The 23704-nt window shown below is 44.2% G+C and overlaps 1 pseudogene; it reads left to right on the top strand.

Moving 5' to 3' along the window:
• Positions 1 to 23704, top strand: part of LOC148142444 (uncharacterized) — a 52034-nt pseudogene that overhangs the window by 3333 nt on the left and 24997 nt on the right.

The raw sequence follows: 23704 nt of genomic DNA on the forward strand, positions 1-23704 counted from the left end.
GTTGTTGCATCTTTGCCTCAGCATGTGATCAGAAAGTTCCAATTATGTTTCTACCTGTTTCAATATTCCTCATTTTAAGCATTATCCTGCACGCTGAAAGTGTTCTTTGATGCTGTCGGATACCCTGATGGATAAAACATTTCCTCCTTTTCTGACTTTGCTGCATACTGTTTCAGCCGTCGAAACAGAGCTCGTGCATTTCTTTCTCAATTCCGGATTGAGTAAATAAATGAAAAGTTATCTTTCTTTTACCAAAGGAAATTGACCGCAAATACGAACCAAATTTTCCTCATTGAAGGTGCAGAAAACGAGCAAGATTTCAAACTGGGCATGTTCATTCTGTCTTTGTGATCGTTTCTAATCAGAAAGTTCTGTCATTATTTTCCTGTGACTTTCAACGAAACTCAGTAGATTTTCCATCCTGTAACTCGCGGCAACTGTTCTTTGTTTAAATGCATCTTTCACTATATCCTGGTCGTTTTCGTGCACCTTATACTGAGGTGGATAGCCGCAATTTATTTCCGAGATTCATTCCTATTCATAACACCTGCTTATTCTCTCATGACCAGGTTGAGGTTTGCAGCCACGTTGTTTCTCTCTGGCTCACTGTGACTGCCACCTTTGATCGATTTGTGGCCATTTGATGTGAGAAGCTTGAAAACAATGTACTGCACTGAAAAAAAAACGACTGACGTGAGAACATAGAACATAAAAGATTACAGCGCAGTACAGGTACTTCAGCCCGCGATGTTGAGCGACCCGTGAAACCAATCTGATGCCCATCGAACCTACACTGTTCCATTTGCATCCATATGTCAACAAATGACCATTTAAATACCCGGGAAACTGACGAGTCTACTACTGCTGCAGGTAGGCCGCGAGCGCTACAACTACTCTCTGTGGGAAGTAACTACCTCTGGCATCTGCCCTGTGTCAATTTCCTGTCAATTTAAAGCTATGTCTCCACGTGCTGGCCATCACCATCCGAAGAAAACAAAGGTCTGACTGCCTACCCCATCTCCCCCACTGATATTTTACATATCTCAGTTAAATCTCCTCTCCACCTTCTTTTCTCGAAGGAAAACAGCCTCAAGTCGCTCATACTTTCCTCACCATATCTTCCTCCATGCCAGGCAACATCCGATTAAATCTCCTCTGAACCCATTCCAAAGCTTCCACATCTTTCCTCTAATATAGCAACCAGAAGTGTATGCCAAACGCAAAGTGCGACTGCACCAGAGTTTTGCACAGCTGCAGCATGATCTCATGGCTCTGAAACTCAATTCCTCTACCTAAAAAGCTAATTCACCGTATGCTTTCTCAACAAGAACATCAACGGTGGCGGTAACTTTGAGCGATCTATGTATACCCAGGTACGCTGAGATCTCTCTGTCAATCTACACTGTCAAGGCCAAGTATCCTGCATTCTATTTACTCCTTCCGAAGTGACACAGGTCATACTTTTCTGAATTAACCTCCATTTGCCAACTTTCAGCCCAGCTCTTCAGCTTATGTGTGCCCATCTGTATCCTACAACATTCCTCGGCACGACCCACAACGCTCCCAACCTTAGTGTCATTCACACATTTACTAACTCATCATTCTGCTAACTCATTCATGTCATTTGTAAAAATGACAAACAGCAGTGGCACCAACACAGATTATAGAGGTACACGACTGATAACCGACTCCAGAATGAAGATTTACAATGAACCACCACTCCTTGTCTTCTTTCAGCTAGCCAATTTCTGATCCAAACATCTAAAGCACCCCAATCCCTTTCCTCTGTATTTTCTGGAATAGCCTACCGTGGGGAATCTTAACAAACGGCTCACTGAAATCCAAAAACACCACATCAACCATTTTACCCGCATCTGCGTGTTTGCTCTCCTTCACAAAGAACTTAACAAAGCTTGTGAGGAACGACCTACTCTACTCAAAATCGTGCTGACAATCTCTAATCAATGTATTTCTTTATTGATAATTGGAAATCTTATCTCTTATAATCTTTTCCAACATTATATCAACAACCGAAGAATGGGTCACATTTCTATAATTTCCAGAGTGGTGTCCGCTCCCCTTCTTGTTTTCTGTCCTCCAGTCTTCCGTCACTTTTCCTGTAGACAATGGCGACATTGTTCTAACAAATGTGAACGTACTGAGCTGCTTGGAAACTTTTTTTTTCTGGCGCTTTACACAAGAAGATCGATTTATGATTGGCAGTGTTCCCTGGTAATTAGTTTGAATCTCATCTTTGTTGATTGACCATAATTGTCAAGTCTGATTTCATATTAACTTCCTTTCTCCCGTTCTTTCTTGTTTTGCTGTTCAATATTCTGACAGTCAGATGCATTGCAGAGTACGACATGGGCGCCAGCGCTGAAGCTTTGCAGAGAATAAGAATGGCCAAGAGGCTTAGAAGCGAAGGAGATTGATTATTCTACACTTTTGACACTTTCGTTATTTTATTGGCGACTCCGCTTGTTTATAATATGTATTTGTGAACTGCAAATATTGAATTTCATATCTCTGGCTCAGATCTCCACCTCGTAAGAAAACGTTCTTCTGCCATGATATAGCTCCTCAGTATATATGCTAAAACTTTCATTTACACTGCAACACAGCAACAATTCAGAAATAAGCTCAATAACGGTTTAAAATACCGACTCGAGTGCATTGTGAAATTAGTTATAGCTTGAGCCTCTTTATAGTGACAGTAGACTTGTTTTGGCGCAAATATGCAGACGGGAACACTGAAACAATGTCCAAGGCAGAATAAGCCTCTAGGGAAGAGTAAGAGAGTACACATATCACCCCAGTCATTAATTGCCGCATTTTCTAATTGAGTGACAAGGATGATTTCGTAAATACCTTTTACTGACAAGTTGTCAGTTGAAACCTGCAGAGTGGTCCCACTACTGTATGTGTGGTATATTTGTGTTATTGATGTTTTTTACTGATACGAATAATATGAATAATTCAACAATGATTTAAATACACAGCTGTGTGCACAACAAGTCTGCATGCTATACTCATTTTCAACAAAACTATTTATTTTGTCGTTTCCTCTAACCCAACAACAATTACACATTTGAGGCTCGAGAAAAGTGGGATTCGTATGGTGATGTGTGAAAGAGGCTGATATTCTCGAAACGTTTAATGTGCTGGACATTTTGAAAAGCCTGAGAATGCATAAATCCCCTGGACCAGCGTCGATATACTCAAAGATTCGAGGGGAAGTGAGGGAAGATATTGCTGTTTCGGCCATGATCTTTACTATCCACTGGAGTAGCACCAGGTGATTGACTTTGGCAAATGACTTGTTCCAGAATGGGAATAGGAATACCGCTGGGAATTACAAGCAAGTCAGTCTTACATCGTTGGTGGGCATACGAATGAAGAGGATTCTGAGGGGCAGGATTTATGGTTGTTCGTAAAAGCCTGGTTGGTGTCGAAATAGTCCCTATCCCTTTGTGATTCGAAAGAATTAACGTTGGAAAGGCGCAGCAGATCAGTCAGCATCCGAGGAGCAGTGAAATCGACTTTTCAGGCATAATTCCTTCATCAAGATTGTGGCACGGAAGGGTGATGACAGATCAATTGACGGAAGTGGGGTTAAGGTGAAGGTAACAGGGAGGGTAATGGGTAGGTGTAGCCGGGGGTGATAGTGAAAGATCGGAGCAGACGTTGGCACACATAGACGGGAAGGAATAGGAGCAGGTGCAACAGTTCAAGAGGCCTGTGCCATGTTGAAGGGTTGGATCTGGGATGAGTTGGGGTAGGCGGTGAGGAAACTGCGATTTCGGCGTTGATGCGGTGTCATTCGAGGTTTCGAGGTCGATGATAAGGAGTTCTTCCTCCAAGCATCGTTGGCAAGTATTTGGCAAAGAAGGATGACCAGAATTGCGTGTGCTTTGCGCTGTGGGAGGGGGAGATGATGTGATCTTCCACAAAGCGGTGGGGTTGCTTATTGCTTGCGTTCCAGAGATGTTCTCTGAAGCATTCCGCGAATTCGAGCATATCAGCCTCTTTCACTCCCCTCCATACAGTATCCCGCTTTGCATGAGCTTCAATTGTAGTTATCCCAAAAGAGAAGACAACATATCGATATCAACGGGCACAGCATATGAGGCATTTCCATGTGCAGGAAAAGCTTTGCTGCATGTGGAAGTATCCTTTAGGGCCTTGGATAGAGGTGAGGGGGGCTGGTATGGCCGCAGCATATATATCTCTTGCAGTGACAAGGGGAGGTGCCGGGAGTGGAGTGCAGCATTGTGTGATGTGTGGACCAGACGAGGGTGTCACAGTGGGAATAGTCTCTGTGGAATGCTGGAGGGGTGGGGAGAGAAGTTATACCTCTGCTGCTGGGGTTTGACTGTTGGTGGCGGAAATCACGTAGGTTGATGCTCTTTATCGATGGATTGGTGGTATGGAGGGCGAGAACCAGTGGGGTTCTATTCTTATTCTGTTTGAAGGGGTGTGTTTCAAGGACGAGGGTAGGGAAGGCTGGAGGACAATGATGACTTCTTGGGAAGGGGAAATTTCTCTCCTTGAAATAGGAGGCCATTTGAGATGTTCTGGCGTGGAAGTGCCGCTCGTGGGAGCAAAAACGACCGGAGCAGAGGATTTGGGATTAAGGCAAAGCGTTTCACAGGAGGGGGTGTGGGAGGATGCGTAATCCAGGTAGCTGCGGGAGTGGGTAGGATTGAATTTATTGTCAGTGTTGAGTCAATTGCCGGAAATAAAGTTGAAAGTTCCAGGAAAGGGAGAGAGGTGTCTGTGAAGGTCCAGGTGAACTTGAGTTCAGGGTGGAAGGTGTTCGTGAAGTTGATCAAGCAGGCACCCACAGTGTCACCAATGTTACGGTAGAGAAAAAGTTGGGGATTGGTGCAACGTTAACTACTGAAGATGGATTGTTCCACATATCCGACGGACAGGCAGGCATGGCAGGGCCCCACGCGCGTGGTCAAGGCTTCACGTTTGGTCTTTAGAAAATGGATGGATTCAAAGAAGACGTTGCTTAGCGTGAAGACAATTTTTGCCACTTGAATGATTGTGTCAGTAATGTGGAACTAGAAGGGTTGTTGGAAGAGGAAGAAACTGAGAGCTGGCATGGCTTCACCATGATGGATGTATCGGTGTTGGAAATGGATTTCCATGGTGAAGATGAGGCAATGACCGCTGTGGAAACGAAAGTCATGGAGGAGGGGGAGGGCGTTGGTAGTGACCAGAATGTATGTGATGAGTTAATCAAGCAACGTGGCACGGATGCTCTCAAGATTTGAAAATACAGTTTTGGTGTGACAGGAGCATGCGTAGACGCTGCTTCGACTGGGGAAGACATGATTTTGAATTTTGTTTAAGAGGTAGAACCAGTGTGTGGGATTTCGGGACAATGAGGTGGGAGGCTGTGGATGGGAGATGCCTGAGATGATAAGGTTGTGGATGTTCTGGGTTTGGTGATGAAAGGTGAGGAGGATCCCTGGGAATGCACCTTACATCAGCAGTGTAGAGTTTTGACCGCCACACAAATACTGCGCTCCACCTTGTCTGCTGGTTTGATGGTGACTTTGGGTTTGGAGCAAAATGAATTGAGGAGGGCGCATTGTGAGCATGAGAGGTTGTCGTGTGTAAAGGAGTGGACAGATTGAGGTGGTCGATGTAATGGCAGCAGTTGAATGTGAAGCGGGCTGGACAGGTAACAGACCAACACAGGTTGACCAATGGATGGATTATATTAAAGGCAGGAGACAGAATCCTCAGAAGGAGGGAGAGAGTCCTGATGCCAACAGTAAGCATGGAGACAGAGGCAGCAGAAGAATAAAATGATGTTGGAACGCGTGTTGAATTCGTTAACTCAGCACCAAAGTGCAAGAAGGTCAGACATTCACTGAGGACTGAACGCTCATTCTCGGTAAGGTCGAGGTCTGGGGATGGTAAAGAAAACCTCTGCAAGGCTGCAGTTAAGAGCCTAGTGGAGCGGTGTAGTTGCGAGTGGGACAGAGACTGCTTTGGGAGTGGTTGTGGTCATGGTATTATTTGAGCCGCCATCAAAGGATGTGCTGTTAACTGTCGTGATCGGGGGCAGAGCTGGTGTACTCATTGGCATCCCCGGCGATTTAACTGACCTTACGTATGACGTTAGTGCTGTCTTTGGTGGCGGCTGTAGTGATTGACTTCAGTGGCCATGGGAATACTTCGGGCGGAAGTGACGTTGCGGATAGACTTGGTGTGTTTTCGCCGGGGGTGGACCAACCCACCTAAAAAAAAGTACATCACCGTTCCCACATTGTGATTGAATTTCTCTCCCAGAATCCCCTCCCGAGTGGAACTGTGGCTGCTCCAAAAGCACGTGAGAAGCAAAACTTCAAGTAGACAGCTCACAACCACCTTATTAAGGAGTTATTCGGGCGAGGGAAAAATCCTGCCCCAGCCCAGAAGAATGAGAGATTGCGTCCACAGACAATTATCAGAGTGTGTACCCCGTGAAATTGCGGCTTGAATACCTTCTGGCCATTGTTTGATAAGCGAGCTTTTCAACAGAGTTTGTTAATATTTGACTGTGCTCTTCCTATATTCTAAACTTTACTTTTAGGGGATTATACAGAATTTCACAGTCCCTTTATCAGTTCAATATCCTCTGCCTCCAGCAGTAACACGTTTCCCTCCCCTCTCTCGGAGTTCTCTCTGTCTCGTCTGAATTCATGCATTTCTGGTCCTGCACAGGCTCCACTATTCTGTGAGTCATTGTGAACATCATGTGACCAATCTCATTCTTGAATTTCTATTCCAAAACGTTCCCTATCCTGTCACACATATCTTTGTCCTTTTCAGGTCTGCAGCGTTGTCCAATGTCGAAGACTTGTCCACTTTGCTGCATCATTATTGCAGCAGCCTTGTGTTCTGTGGGTTTTAACTTTGTACACCCCAGTCCAACACCGCAACTCCAAATCATGACAACCTCGTGTATCGGATGAGTGCACGCTGAACAGCAGCGGACACCGGAAGCCTGAGTCAGTAAGGTAATATATTGGTGAGATTGCTTTACCCGAAGCACTATTCATGTCCTCGCTCCCTCCCATACTCCTCCTGTGATTAATAATAAATCTTCTGTGCGCCAGATTGGAAAACGTTATGAGTTTATCATTTTCAATTGTCTCTTTCGGAATCCAGGACAGTGGTAATGGCTGTTAGGGCATTTGATTGCTCCTTCTATAGATTGTGGGAGTTAAGGATCACGGGTCGCATCCCCACTGACTTTAACGGCTGGAAGTGCACCCAACAAAAACTGCTTGGATACCAGATGAGGTGACTGGAGCTGGAGAGAGATGAACTTTTGAACATTCGGGAGGCTGAAAGGGTAATTGAGAGGAGTTACAGGGAGGTAGGCGCACCGCCGGTACAGACAAAAAACGTACATGGTTTACAGTCAGGGGACAGAAAGGAAACAGGGAAACAAAGCATGAATCTCCTGTGAACGTTCCCCTCAGTAACAAGTATGCTGCTTTGGACACATTTGAGGGGACGATATACCAGTGGTGCGATACATGTCTCCAGCAGAGAGTCTGTCTCTGTTGCTGAGAAGAGGAGGAGATCGTTGTCATTGTGGACTACATAATTAGGAGGACAGATAGGCGATAATTTGGGAACGAGAAAGAGTCACATTTTGTGTGATGCTTTCCACGTTCCAGGGTATGTGATTTCTCGGATCGTCTTTTCAGGTTACTTAAGGGGGAAGGGAAAGCAGCCGCAAGCATTGATCCACACAAGCACGAAAGACATGTGTCGGAAATTGGCTGTGGATGTTATGCAAAAAATCCAGGTAGCTCGGGTGGAAGCTTGGAGATAGATCAAGCAGAGCTGTTATCTCTGCTTTGCTATACATGCCACGTGCCATCGAGGCGATGAATAGACAGATTCCTAGAGTACGTGGTAGCAGGGACGCTGAAGGAGGGAAGGTTTTGTATACCTGGATAATTGGGGCTCAATCTGTGCTAGGTGGTACCTCCACAAACGCGATGGAATGCACCTGAACCAGCGGAATACCAAAAACCTCTGGGGGAAAATTTGTTCATCCGCTTCACAAGAGATTACATGAATTCAGCACGGGGATGGTAAACTGAACTGCAGATCCATTGAACGAGAGGTTGAAAGTAGTAAGATCATAAATAAATTTTCAAGGTGGCAGGAGTGTATCAGCAATCGGGAAGTTGGTTTGAAGAATGTCTACTTCCACGCCAGGAGCATCTGGAAAAGAAAACCTGGTTGAACCTGCAGCATCGGTTGGAAACTGGGACTTCGAAATTGTGCCATTTTGGAACATGGATAGACCAAGTACAGGAACAGTTGTTGCAGGGTCTGGGGTGTTGATGTTAAAGAAAGTGCAGGAAAGGTGATAAAAGGTGAGGTGTGCATTGTTAGTCAAGAACAGTGTTGAAGTGGTAGAACGGACGTTTGTTGAGAACTCATCTACTGATGTAATATGGTCTGAGGTTAGAAGCAGGAAATGATAGGTCAAAGCATTGTGAGTTTTCTATAGACTTTCGAAAAATTACATAGATTTTTTGGAAAGAATTGCAATGATGATTCCAGATAGGAGCAAAAGTAACATCGTGGTTGTTATGGGGTCTTAACTTTGCAAATGATGACTGGGAAACGCTATTCTTCGAGTCCAGCATTTATTTCAAAGTGCGCTGGAGGGTTTCCTGACATACTATGTAGATAGGCCGACAAAAGCAGAGTCCACATTGGATCATGTACTGGGTAATGAACCTAGCCACATGTTAGGTCTGGAGGTAGGTGTGTACTTTGATGATAGTGACCATAATTGGGTTACGTTTATGTCAGCGATTGAAACAGAAAGCTATATACCACAGGGCATGACTTACACTTGTAGGAAAGCCAATTACGATGCCATTAGGCAAGATCAAAGATGCAGTGGATGGGGAAGGAAACAGCAGTGTGTGGGCAAAATGTAAATGTGGAGCTTGTTCATGGAAGAGCTACTGCATGCCTTGATAAAGTCTGCACTTCTCATACAGTGAGGACGATTTCGAGCGAGGGAGCCGTGGTTTACCAAAGTCGTTGAATCTCATATCAAGAGGAAGAAAGTGGACGATGTAAAGATGAGACGTAAAGGCTCAGTTGTGGGGCTTGAGAGTTACGCGTTAGCCAGAAAGGACCGAAAGAAACAGCGAAGAGGAGCGAGAGGCAACATGAGAAGTGATTTGCAGGTAGAATCAATTAAAACTCTCAAGCTTTCGATAGGTATGTCAAAAATAAAAGAATGACGACAGTAAGATTACGGCCAGTCAAGACAGTTTTGGCAAGTTGTGCACAGAGTGCGAGGAGCTAGGAGAGGAGCTAAATGAACATTTTTCGTTCGCATTAACGCAAGAAAAGTCAATGACTTCGAGGGAATACTGATACAGAGGCTATCAGAAGACACAGGATTGTCTGTTTTTGAATGCAAATGTACATGCAAAAATGTGTACATCTCGGTATGTATGTGTCTGTGTGCGTCAACATGTGCATAATGATATATTTGTTTGCATAAGTAGCATGAAGATGTATCGGTTTTGGGACGAAGCTGTTCCTTTAACAAGATTACGTTATCCTTCGCAGAGAGGTTGGAAAGATACATGTTGGAATGTCTGAGTTTGCAAGGTTTGACAGCCAACTTGTTTATAGATAATCGATACTGCGACAGGCAAAATGCTATCAAGATAAAAAAAAAACAATTCTACAATATCGATACTGCGACAGCCAAAATGCTATCAAGATAAAAAAAAACAATTCTACAATGAGAAGTGAGTGGCTAGTTCTCCCAGACCAGCATTTCTCTGGTAGTTTAGTATTAACAGTAGTGAAGAAAGGCTCCTGGAAACAGGTCTAGATTGGTTCTCTCTCACTCTCTCTGACTTCAACTATGGAAGAACTTGATTTAATTTTACCTTTTGTGCTAAGTGCTGCTTATGGGGATTATTGCAAGTATTTTAGAACTAGATCATTAAGTGGGCGGATCTGTTGGTTCATGGATAGAAGACGTTATTCGGTATTACTTTTTTGTACTTGGTGTTTCATTCAGTAATTTCGTAAATAATTTCTGTTTTGTTTAATCTGAATTGACAACCTGATTCTCCCCTGGAGCACCTACTTCCCACCTGCTGAAAATCATTAGCAAAGATAGGTTTCAGGTTACCTTCTTGAAATGTTTTGTTGGATCTGGCCTGATCCATGACAGATTTGCGGCTCTATTCGGAGTTTGCTCTGTTGTTCCAAATTGGGATTAGGTATGTCGAACTCAAAGGCAGTGAGTTGTAGGTGTTTTATTCTCGGTGTTAAATTTGCTCAGTTAAAACAGTGTTTGGGATAGCGATGGCTCTTTCAGTCACCAAGGTGTTTTGTTGGGTGGAAAAAGTGACCTTGGGGATTATACAAAAAGTGGTTAAGACCATGTTGCTGGAATTAGCAGAGAAACTGGAGATGCAGCTGCCTACATAAAATGAAGGACGAAGAGCAATAGCTCAGCATTTAAATTTACTCTGTACACCATCAGAATATTTGAAGATGGCCAATCTTCAAAGTAAAATGAAGCAGCCTGCGATACAGGCAAAAGGCAAGGAATGGACAATGAATTACGATTCAAAGCAGAACACAGAAAAAAAATGAATGGATTTATCAGAAGACAGAGAGAAATAGAGAGAGCTTTTGAACTTAATAATGTGACACTGAGACAGAAAACGCAGCTGAAAAGGATGGAGAAAAAAGCTGAAGCTAAGTTCTGTGAGAGAGAGTGAGAATAAGCAAACACTTAGTAGCCAAGTACCTGGTGGGGATCTGTTTCAATATACTCAAGCTGTGCCTAAATTCGATGAGTAGGATATTGAAGCCTTCTTCATCTCATTTAAAGTGATATTAAACAGATTAGGTGACCAATGCTCATATGGTTGCCGATCCAAACAAAACTCACCTGTTTTGTCCCTTTCAAGCTGAGAAATAGTGAGGCAATGCCATGATGATCCCACGAATGTAGCTGGAGCTTATGAGGAGGCGACGAAAGCCATCTTAAGTGCATATGAGTTTGTGTCGGACGACTTCAGACAACGTTTCATGAAACTATGGCGGGACGTTGGTAAAAACTCCGTTGAGTTTGAAAGGATTAAATAAAACAATTTTGAAAGGTAAATAAGGGTGGTAAAAATGGAGGAAAGCTACGACTCTGTGAGAGAGACAACTATTTTGGAGGAGTTCAAAAATTCACTTCCTGAATTACTGAGAGCTCATATGGAAGAGCAGAGAGGTAAAAGGGCAAGATTAGCTGCTGTGATAGCTGATGATGATGAGTTGGAACAGAAAAGAAAGGTTTAGAAATTGAGGAAATGACAAATTTTCACGTGAAAAATGAAAGATCAAACTCGGTGAAGATCATAAGGATGAGTTACAACAGTGTCAAAAAGAAACACTGGAAGGGGACAAAGCAGGTAAGAAGTTCCGGTGTTTTCACTGCAATAAAGTAGTCCCATGAAATCACCATGTTGGCCAGTTTGGAAACGTACTGGAAAATTGAGACTATGAAAACCGGATAAGCCTGTGAATTTTGTCGGAGTGGTAATAGAAGGCGCCGTGGATGCTGCACCAGAATGTACAAGCCAATCGAAGGTTGTTTCAGAACTTCGATGTCGTAGCCAATTCGGAGACATGGATAGAGTAGTGTGTCGAATGGATGCTGCAGGTTCCAGGATTTAGATCTTTCATTAAAACAGGCAAGGTGGTGAAAGAGGGGGAGGCGTGGCCTTGTTACTCAAAGATAGTATAACGGCGGCTGAGAGACCTTTTGATGAAGACTCATCTACTAAGGTCGTGTGGGCTGAGGTTAGAAAGAGGAGAGGAGACGTCACACTGCTTGGAGTTTGTTTATAGGCCTTCGCAGAGTTCCAGGAAGGTGGAAGAGAGGATTGGCAAAATTATTCTGGGTAGGTGTGAAAGGAACAGAGTGGTCATTATGGGGGACTTTACATCCCCAACATTGATTGGAAATGTTACATGCAAAATTGAGGACTGAAGATGCTGGAGATCAGAGCTGAAAATTTGTTGCTTGAAAAGCGCAGCAGGTCAGGCAGTATCGAAGGAGCAGGAGAATAGACGTTTCGGGCATAAACCCTTCTTCAGGAATGAGGAAAGTGTCTCAAGCAAGCTAAGATAAAAGGTAGTGAGGAGGGACTTGGGGGAGGGTCGTTGTAAATGCGATAGGCGGAAGGAGGTTAAGGTCAGGGTGATACGGTGAGGGTGATAGGCCGGAGTGGGGGTGGGGGCGGAGTGGTCAGACAGAAGATTTAAGGTTAGGAAGGTGGTGCTGAGTTCGCGGGTTGGTACTGAGACAAGGTGTGGGAGGGGAAATGAGGAAACTGGAGAAATCTGAGTTCATCCCTTGTGGTTCGAGGGTTCCGAGGCGGAAGGTGAGACGCTCTTCCTCAAGCCGTCGTATTGCTACGGTCTGGTGATGGAGGAGCCCAAGGACCTGCATGTCCTTGGTGGAGTGGGAGAAGGACTTGGAGTGTTGAGCCACGGGGTGGTTGGGTTGTTTGGTCCGGGTGCCCCAGAGGTGTTCTCTGAAACGTTCTGCACGTAGGTAGCCTGTCTCCCCAATACAGATGAGGCCACATCGGGTGCAGCGGATGCAGCAAATGATGTGTGTGGAGGTGCAGTTGAATTTGTGACATTTATCGAAGGATCCCTTTGGGTCTTGGGGGAAGTAAGTGGGGAGGTGTGGGCTCAAGTTTTGAATTTCATGCGGTTGCAGGGGAAGGTGCCGGGAGTGTAGGTTGGTTTGGTGGGGAGTGTGGACCTGCCAAGGGAGTCACGGAGGGAGTGGTCTTTTCGGAATGCTGAAAGGGGAGGAGAGGGAAATATATCCCTGGTGATGGGGTCCGTTTGGAGATGGCGGAATTGACGACGGATGATACGATGTATAAGGAGGTTGGTGGGGTGGTAGGTGAGGACCAGTGGGGTTCTGTCCTGGTGGCGATTGGAGGGGCGTGGCTCCAGTGCGGAGGAGCGGGAAGTGGAGGAGATGCGGTGGAGAGCATCGTCGACCACGTCTGGGGGAGAATTGCAGTCTTTGAAGAAATGTTACAGCTCTTGTCCGTCAGATGGATCAGTTTTTTTTTTTACAATGTGTACAGGAGGGTTTCCTGACCCAGTACGTTGAAGGGCTGACACGGTGGGAGGCCATAATGAATCTGGTGCTTGGTAATGAACCAGGCCAGGTGTTTGATTCAGTTGTAGGTAAACACTTTGGAGAGAGTGACCATAATTCAGTTACGTTTAGTTTAGCGATAGAAAGGGATAGCTATATGCCACAGTTCAAGAGTTATCGTTGGAGCAAGGGCAATTATAATGCGATTAGGCAAGAATTAGGATCATAGAATGGGGTAGCAAAACGTAGGGGATGCAGACAAACGAAATGTGGATGAACAGATACTGCGTGCCCTTGATAGGTATGTCCCTGTCAGGCAGGGAGGAAGTGATAGGTTAAGGGAACGGTGCTTTACTACAGAAATTGCGTCTCTTGTCAAGAATATGGAAGAGGCTTAAGTGTTGATGAGGCAAGATGGTGCAGAAAAGGCGATGTAGAGTTACAGATCAGCTAGTAAGAATTGAAAGAGAGAGTTAAGAATAGCAAAGAGATGACACGAGCAGTCTTTATAGAATACAGCATACAGAATAAAGGAGAACCCAAAACTTTCCATAGGTATGTGAAGAATGGAAGGATAATTAGGGTGGTAATAGGGTATTTGAGCCAGTCAAAGACAGAGTTGGGTATTTGAGCGTGTACCCTGCAGAGATCAGAATGGTGATAAATGAACATTTCTCATCGGTGTTCACTCAGGAAAAGGAGAATAGTGTCGAGGAGAAGGATGAGGTACGAGATATTCGACTAGATAGGATTGAGGTTAGTTACGCACAGGTGTTATGAATTCTAGAAGGAGTGAAAGTAGACAAGTCCCCTGGGCCGAATGGGATTTATCGGAGAATTCTCTGGGAAGCTAAGGAGGAGATAGCAGAAACTTTGGCTTTGATACTTGACTCGTCATTGTTTACAGATTTAGTACCTGAGGACTGGAGGATTACAAAAGTGGTGCCCTTGTTCAAGAAGGGAAACAGAGATGACACAGTCAGTTATAGACTAAGTTCAAAATCACACAACACCAGGTTATAGTCCAACAGGTTTAATTGGAAGTACACTAGCTTTCGGAGCGACGCTCCTTCATCAGGTGATTGTGGAGGGCTCGATCGTAACACAGAATTTATTTCAAAAATTTGCAGTGTGATGTAACTGAAATTATACATTGAAAAATTGATTGCCTGTTAAGCCTTTCATCTGTTTGAATTCAGTGATAGTTTCACTTCTTTCATGTGTAAATCACTAAATCCTTTTTTTAAAAGTTGCATTTTCAGGTTAGCTGTTAACAATGGTGATAGCGAGGCAATGTGCTGAAGGTGTTAGCCCCCTGTGTTCTCTGTCTATGACCTGATATTTAGATTGATTCTATTCTAAAAAGTGAGGTAACAGAGTTTTACATAGATTTATGAAGTTTTTGAGCTCAGAGTTCTACTTTAATGTATGCAGTTTTTGAGCAAAGTGCAATGTAACTCTGCAAGTACAAATTCACCACATAAAATATATGTGTGCATGTGGGTCTTTGTCTGTCTGTGTGTGTCTGTCTGGGGTGGGGGTTGTGAGTGTGAGAATGTGTGTGTGTGTGTGTAGTGAGTGCAGAGTGTCTTATGTTTGTGAGGGGGTGCATGTGTGGGAGTGTGTGTGTCTATAAGGGTGTGTGTGGGAGTGTGTGTGTCTATAAGGGTGTGTGTGGGTGCCTGTGTGCGCGTCTGTGTGTACCTGTGTCCGCGTGTATGTGAGAGTGTGTGTGTGTGTAGGAATATCTGTGTGTGTATGTGTCGTGCAATGGTGATCACCTGTAATGTAACATTAACCCAAAGTCCAGGTTGAGGTCCTCCCTATAGGTATAGAACTTAGCTATCAGCCTCTGCTCGGCCACTTTCCTCTGCTGCTTGTCCCGAAGTCCACCTTGGAGGATGGTCACCCGAAGGTCCGAGGCTGAATGTTCTGGACCACTGAAGTGTTCCCCAACTGGGAGGGAACCCTCATGTCTATTGATTGTTGTGCGGTGCCCATTCATCCGTTGTCGTAGCATTTGCTCGGTTTCCTCAAGTACCATGCCTCCGGGCATCCTTGCCTGCAACGTATAAGATGGACAACATTGGCTGTGTCACATGAGTACCTGCCATGTGCAAGGTGGGAGGTGTTCAAAAGCGTAATAGTGGTATCTATATCCACAATCTGACACGTCTTGCAGTTATAGACTAGTGAGCCTTACTTCCATTTCGACTGGGACAACACATCTATCCTGGGACATGCTAAGCAAAGACATGCCAGAGAATTGCTAGAGGCCTGGCACTCCAACCACAACACCAGAAACAAACACATAGATCTAGATACCACCTATCAACCCCTCAGAAAACGAACAGGAAATGACATCAACACAAAGCCAAAGAACCACATCCAGGAGAAAGATAAAAATAGAAAGCAGGAGACAACACCTTCGCTTCACTTGGAGTTCACCACTGATGATGTTATCTCGCCAGGTAATGAAACATCTGGATATCAAACCTACAGCTCAGCGAGCAAACCTACCCCCTAAACCTCAACCTGAGCTACAAACCTTCACAAACCTTGCAACAGCCTTACGTCTGTTGTAGGAAAGGTTTTGGAAAGTATTATGAGAGATAAGATTTACAATAATCGAGCAAGCATCAATTTAATTTCAGATAGTCAACATGACTTCCTCAAGGGCAGATCGTATCTCACAAACCTCATTAAGTTTTTTGAGAAGATGACGAAGCATGTAAATGAGGGTAGGGCAGTTGTCGTGGTATACATGGAATTCAGTAAAGCCTTTGATAAGGTTCCACATAGTCGGCTGCTGGAAACAATGCAGAGGCATGGCATTGAGAGTGATTTACAAATTGGGTTAGAAACTGGCTTTCTGGAAGAAGACAACGAGGGGTGGCTGATGGAAATATTCAGTCAGGAGTCTAGGTACGAGTTATGTGTCGCAAGGATCTGTTTTGGGACCACTGCTGCTTGTCATTTTTATAAATGACTTAAACGCAGGCATCGGTGGATGAATTAGTAAATTTGCAGATGACACTAAAATTGGTGGAGTAGTAAACTGCTTGGAAGAATGTAATTGGTTGCAGGGTGACTTGGATAAACTGCACAAATGTGCTGAGAGGTGTCAAATGGAGTTCAATGCAGCTAAATGTGACGTGCAGCACTTTGGGAGGAATAGCAGGAAGGCAGAGTTTTGGGTCAATGGAAAGATTATTGGTAGTGTGGATTTGCAGAGGGATCTTGGAGCCCATGAGCATAGATCCCTGAAAGTTGCCAACCAGATGGATAGTGCTGTTCAGAAGGTATATGGTGTGTTATGTTTCATTGCTAGAGGGATTGTGTTCCGGAACCGCACAATCGTGCTGCAACTATTCAAAACGCTGGTGCGGCCACACGTCGAATATTGTGTACAGTTCTGGTCGCCCCATTGCAGAAAGGATGTGGAAGCATTGGAAAAGGTGCAGAGGAGATTTGCCAGGATGTTGCCTGATCTGGAGGGAAGGTCTTATGACGAAAGGCTGAGAGACTTGGGTCTGTTCTCATTGGAAAGAAGAAAGGTAAGCGGGGATTTGATACAGACATACAAGATGATCAGAGGATTAGATAGGGTAGACAGTGAAAGACCAGTTCCTAGGATGTTGACGTCAGCTTAAACGACAGGGCATAACTATAAATTGAGGGGCGATAGATTTAAGACAGATATCAGAGGCAAGTTCTTTACGCAGAGAGTAGTAAGGGTGTGGAATACCTTACCTGCTAAGGTAGTCGACTTAGCCACATTAGAAAGATTTAAACAATCCTTAGATTAGCACATCGAGCATATTGGGATACTGTAGGGTGACGAGCTGAGAATAGTTCACAGGTCAGCGCAACATTGGGGGCCGAATGGCCCGTTCTGCGCTGTATTGTGCGAAGTTCGATGATATATGTTCTCTATGTAAGGAAGAAGTGCCAGATCTCGAACCATGTACCTGCAAAGGTAAAGTTTATTCGCATCGGCCATGAGCAACAGGTAAAGAGGTGACAATGTTCCGAGATCGGGGTTCCTCTCAGTCTGAGATTGTCAAAAATGAGGAAATATGTACTTCTGAAGGAATATCTCGAGAAATGGTAAATGTATCAGGAATTCACGGCGGGACGAAAAGCTCTCAGATATGCAATGTGGGGTCAGAGTGTCCAGAGATGAGTATATAATGTGTCCCTGCTAATGATATCGCTGATTAACCGTTAGTTTTCCTGCCTACTGTGTTTGAAAATCACGTGAAACCTAGGGCAACTGATCTGCTACATCCTGGATTTTGTGCTGATCGTGCTAATGACGTAACAAAATGCAGATTTGAAACATGAGCTATCAAAGAGGAGAAATAAGAATGCTGAAGTGCAATTTGTAAAGAATCTGTTTGTTCAAATGGTTGAGCCAATACAGGAGCCTGTAAATGACAATACAGACATCTTTAGCTACGACAAAATGACTGAGTTACAGGAGAAAGTTGAAACTTTAAAGAACTTGTATCAAAGGCATGCACAGAAGGGAATTCGAATACATCCTGGAATGTTATTACCTGACAAATGATGTATTTCTCAGGAAATGGAGAAAATCACATGTTCAGGCATTTGGGAAATGATCAGAAGTCTTTCAAATCGTATTGTCAGTAGGGTTTAGGACGGATATGTCGCAAGCATTGCCCGAGCTATCACTTGAGTGTCGTTTAGGATTGAGAAAAAGACAATCTAAAAGACAATACACTTGTACTGACTTGAACTGCGCGAGGATGTAGTTGAATTACAACTTGAACATATTTCGTTGGATTTGCTCCAATTTTTCACAACTTCTCCACGGCTGTTTTCATGACTCGACACAATGAAAATTCCCAAATCATTCCAAGTAAAAGTAATGGAATACACCAATTATTGTTTGTTTTAAATGCTGAATAATCGTACATTGGGGTGGATGACTTGGGGATCGTTTAGGAGTGAGGACCACACAGCTCAAATAGAAAACCATTTTATTGGCGTGAATTGCACAAGGACGCAATTGCATTCTGCCAGACGTGTAATACAAGTCAGCTAATAGTAAAACCACAGGTAATAATAGCTCCACCTTTAACCTCTTTCCTTCATTTGAGGAAACCTCTACAAGCGTCTTAACTGATTTCACAGATCCCCATCCTCAAACATGTGGAAATCATGTATTTCTTTACAAGAATTGATGTATCAACTAGTTACATTACGCAACATCACAGCTAAAAGGATGGTCGAGGGATTACTCAATTTTTTCACTGGATACGGACTATTGACAGTGATGCAATCCGATCAATCATCAAACGTCACATCAACATTAGTCAATGAAGTTATGGGCAGATAACAAATAAAACAATTTGATTCTAGTGCGGCCTATTCAGAATCGCGGGAAAGGTGGGATCAGACATAAAAGACCATGTTGAGGGCTGAAAGCCAAGAAAATACAGATGACTGGGGTAAGAAAATTCGGTTTATGCTTTTTGCTATCAGATATGCATCAAATGAATCGACCAAATTCATTCCATGAAGTAGTTTTCTGGCATGAAATAAGAGGACTGTCAAAATGGACGAAGGAGAAATTGGTAAGTAAGAATTCAAAGACCACATAATTGAACTATGTGTCAAATATTAGGGTTCAGTTAAATACAGCTGGGGAGTTGGCTGGACAGCATTTAACAGTATTACAATATACAATGAAACAGGAAGCATACAAGAAATAAAACATCTCAATTTTGCTCTCAGGGATAAGGAAGTGTTACTTTCAGTGATAAGTGAACCCTTAAAAGCATGATTCCGTACACAGTATCAGTTGAAAGAAAAATGAGTGAAGTGAAATGACTGACAGGGACTCCAGACAGAAATGAATCTCACAGAGTGTCATGTGAATATGCTCCAAAGGTGTTTTGACAGGGAAGGAAAGCAAGAGGAGCATCTATTATTTGTTGCAACAGAGGGAAGACCCAAGTTCAGAGGATTCTAAATTGGACATTTCTCAAATTAAGTTGGACAATGAGGAATTTGCCAAACTTTGCAATGCACTTTGAGTTATCTTCCAGAGGAAAATCGAAATGACCTGAAAAAGTTCTTACTATTTCGTGGAGAGATGAGTGTTTAGGCTGTGAAGTACTAATATAATTGTGCAGGATGGAGACACAGGAGATCTTGTTACGATTAATCAACATCCTTCTGGCCATAAACCTCTGAAGTTGGCACAGCTTATAAACGAGATTGAACGCATTTTCCAAGAAAACATATTCGATATGAGTTACAGTGACTGGAGATCATCCATGTTTATGATGCAAAAAGCAGATGTTAACCAACGGTAATGTGCGAACTACTGCTAAGCCATCTTAGTTACAGACATTGATGCATATCCGAATCCGCGTAAGGAAGACGTGTGGAAAAGGTCAGATAAAAAACTTATACTTCTAAGTTTGGTTTGTTCAGGAGATACTGGCAAATAACTTTGTCAGAAAGAGCAAAGGCAATATCGGGTTTTGTGAAGCTGAATGAACTATATCAGTTTAATATGATGCCATTTGGCATCAAACATATGCCAACCATAGTTCACAGACAAACCAATAAGATAACTGAAGGATTACCCCACTGTGTTGCTTATATAGATCACCAAATATTTTCAGTCACACATGGAAGGAGCATTTACAACATTTATCAGACTTGTTCGACCGACTTCGAAACACAGGTTTGGCGATAAACCTGGCCAATCGTGAATTTGCCGAAGTCCAAGTCACGTTCCTGGGCCATATGACTGGACATAGACAAACGTCCCCATGGGGTCCAAAAACTAAAGCAATTGGATAGTTTCCCATAACATTATCAAGTGGAGCTGTACTACGGTTCCTGTGATTGAGTGGATTTTATCGGAAATGGTCCCAAATCTTAGTAGTGTGCATAGTCCAGTTACTGAAGTGCACAAGAAGGGAAAGACGTTTCAGAGCTCAGCAGACTGCTAGATGGCATTTGACAACCTGAAAATTCTATTCTTGTCCCAGTTTCAGCCGCACCTAACTACATAAAGCTGTTCAAGGTGGCTGTTAATGCAAATGATGTCGATGTCAATGCTGTGCTCTCGCAAGTAGACGACGAGAAGATAGAAAGACCTATCGGGTATTTCACTGAAAGTTGAATATTCAGCAGCAGACATAGTCCACCTTTAAGAAGGTGACTTTGAGCTCGGTATTGACACTATAATATTTCAGTGTTAATGTTACTGGTAATGCATATGAGGCATACGTATGCACTGATCATAACCCACTGAAGTTTATGGAGAAACGTAAGGACAGAAGTGTCAGACTGTTTAGGTGGAGCATGTTTGTTTACACGTGTTCAATTTTCAAAAAAATGGTGCATTTGGAAGGACAGGAAAACTTAACCCCTCTTCCTGACGAGCACCTTCCTAATGAGTCAACATACTAGTGAATATCCTCGTCACGCCCTCCAAAGCATCCGCATTCTTTTAATAAAGTTGCAACCAGTACAGTTCGCTGAACCAAAGTCTTATGCAATTGGAACATGGCCTGCCAACTCCAGTAATCAGTACGACATTCGATGAAGGAAAGCATGCCTTTTGCCTTCTTGACCACTGCATTGACCTCTGTTGCCAACTTCCGCGTGCAATGGATATTAACAATCTCTCTGTACATCAATTTCACCATGGATTTTCCATTTACCACAGATTTCGCTCTTGAATTCATTCTTTCAAAACGCCTCACCTCAAATTTGCTTAGATTGACCTCCATTGGCCGTTTCCCCGTCTAACTCTCCAATTGATCTATATTCTTCTGTATTCTCTGACAGCTCCCTTCACTGTCTACTCCTCCACCAATCTTACTGTAATCTGCAAACCTGCTAATTAGACCACGCGCACCTTTTTCCAGATCAGTGATATGTCGATCACTAACAGGAGTGTTCCAGAGCGCAACCCTGTGGAACAAAATTGGACACAGTTTTCCATTTTGTGAAACTCATTTCTTCTACGAATTCTCTCCGTCCTCTGTTGCCCAACCAGTTCTCAATCCAACTTGCTAATGCAACCTGTACCCATGTGACTTCACTATCTCCATCAGCCTAACATGGGGAAACTTATTAAGTGCCTTACAGAAGTCCATGCATTTGACAGCGACATCCCTGCCCTCATCAATCAACTTTTTCACTTCACAAAGAATTCCACTAGTTTCATAAGATATGGCCTTCCCTGTACAAAACCATGTTGCCTATTACCGATAAGCTCATTTTCTTCCAACTGGGAATAGTTCGTAACCCTCAGTGTCTTCGCCAGCTTCTGGATTAGTTTTGCTGGAAGAGCACAGCAGTTCAGGCAGCATCCGAGGAGCTTCAAAATCGACGTTTCGGGCAAAAGCCCTTCATCAGGAATAAAGGCAGAGAGCCTGAAGCGTGGAGAGATAAGCTAGAGGAGTGTGCGGGTGGGGAGACAGTAGCATAGAGTATAATAGGTCAGTGGGGGAGGAGATGAAGGTGATAGGTCAGGAAGGAGAGGGTGGAGTGGATAGGTGGAAAAAGAGCTAGGCAGGTCGGACAAGTCCGGACAAGACAAGGGGACAGTGCTGAGCTGGAGTTTTGAAACTAGGATGAGGTGGGGAAGGGGAAATGAGGAAGCTGTTGAAGTACACATTGATGCCCTGGAGTTGAAGTGTTCTGAGGCGGAAGATGAGGCGTTCTTCCTCCATCAGTCTGGTGGTGAGGGAGCGGCGTAAGAGGAGGCTCAGGACCTCCATATCCTCGGCAGAGTGGGAGGGGGAGTTGAAATGTTGGGCCACGGGGAGGTTTGGTCGATTGGTGCGGGTGTCTCGGAGATGTTCCCGAAAGCGCTCTGCTCGGAGGCGCCCAGTCTTCCCAATGTAGAGGAGACCGCATCGGGAGCAACGGATACAATAAATGATATTAGTGGATGTGCAGGTAAAACTTCGATGGATGTGGAAGGCTCCTTTAGGGCCTGGGATAGAGGTGAGGGAGGAGGTGTGGGCATAGGTTTTTCAGTTCCTGCGGTGGCAGTGGAAAGTGCCAGGATGGGAGGGTAGGTCGTAGGGGGACATGGACCTGACCAGGTAGTCACGGAGGGAACGGTCTTTGCGGAAGGCGGAAAGGGGTGGAGAGGGAAATATATCCCTGGTGGTGGGGTCTTTTTGGAGGTGGCGGAAATGTCGGCCGAGGATTGGGTTTATGCGAAGGTTTGTAGGGTGGAAGGTGAGCACCAGGGGCGTTCTCTCCTTGTTACGGTTGGAGTGGTGGGGTCTGAGGGCGGAGGTGCGGGATGTGGACGAGATGCGTTGGAGGGCATCTTTAACCACGTGGTAAGGGAAATTGCCTCTCTAAAGAAGGAGGTCATCTGCTGTGTTCTGTGGTGGAACTGGTCCTCCTGGGAGCAGATACGGCTGAGGCGGAGGAATTGGGAATACGGGATGGCATTTTTGCAAGAGATAGGGTGGAAAGAGGTGTAATGCAGGTAGCTGTGGGAGTCGGTGGGTTTGTAAAAAATGTCAGTGTCAAGTCGATCGTCACTGACGGAGATGGAGAGGTCCAAGAAGGGGAGGGAGGTGTCAGAGATGGTCCAGGTCTTCGCCAGCTGCATGCCCAACACTGATGTCAGTCTCACCGTCTATATTTGTCTGGTTCATTCTTTCCACCCTTCCGAAATACGGAGACAACATTATCAACTCTTCATTCGTCAGGGACCTTACCTTTGTTCAAGTATGCTGCAAAGATATCTGCTAAGGCCGCAGCTACTTCCCCTCTTGCTTGCCTCAGAAATCAGGGATAGATCCCATCCGGACATGGGGACTTGGACATCGTAATTTCTTTTAGAATACCCAACACGCCCTCCTTTCTTTCCTAACTGTTTTGCTTAATTTCTCTGATACATTTGAGGTATTCACAGAGTCAGGTTAACTATGCATGCAGGTGCAGCAGGCAGTGAGGAAAACCAAAGGTAAAGCGAGATAATTTGAGTGTCATGGTAAAGACGTCTCATTGTAGTTAAAGAGGACCTTTGTGAGGTCACACTTTGTGCATTTGATTTTCTTATCTGAGGAAGATAATTCTTGCGCTTGAGGGAGACAAGCGAAAGTTCAACAGACTAATTCCCAAGTTGACAGGGGACAAACGACAAAAAATTAGATCAACTGGACTTGTACTCACTGGAATCTAATAGAATGAGGAGGGATCTCATCAAAACGTATCGACTCCCGTTGGGACTGGGCAGACTGGATGCAGGAAGAATGTTCCCAATGTCGGGGAGTTGTAGGACGTTTGTCTCAGATTACGAATGAGGGATAAGCCATTACAGGGAGATATGATGAAGAATGTCTTCACTCAGAGAGTAGAGAGTCCCCTTTTTGCCCTCCGGGTATTTGAATATGTTCAAGATGGAGCTGGATGCAGCCCTTGCGGGTAAAGGCATAAAGGGGTAAGGAGTGCGAACTTAAATAAGATGCTGAGTTTGCATGA

This window comes from Chiloscyllium plagiosum, unplaced genomic scaffold, assembly GCF_037043375.1.
Source record: "Chiloscyllium plagiosum isolate Xiang-an unplaced genomic scaffold, Cpla_swu_hap1 HiC_scaffold_29, whole genome shotgun sequence".
NCBI lineage: Eukaryota > Metazoa > Chordata > Chondrichthyes > Orectolobiformes > Hemiscylliidae > Chiloscyllium > Chiloscyllium plagiosum.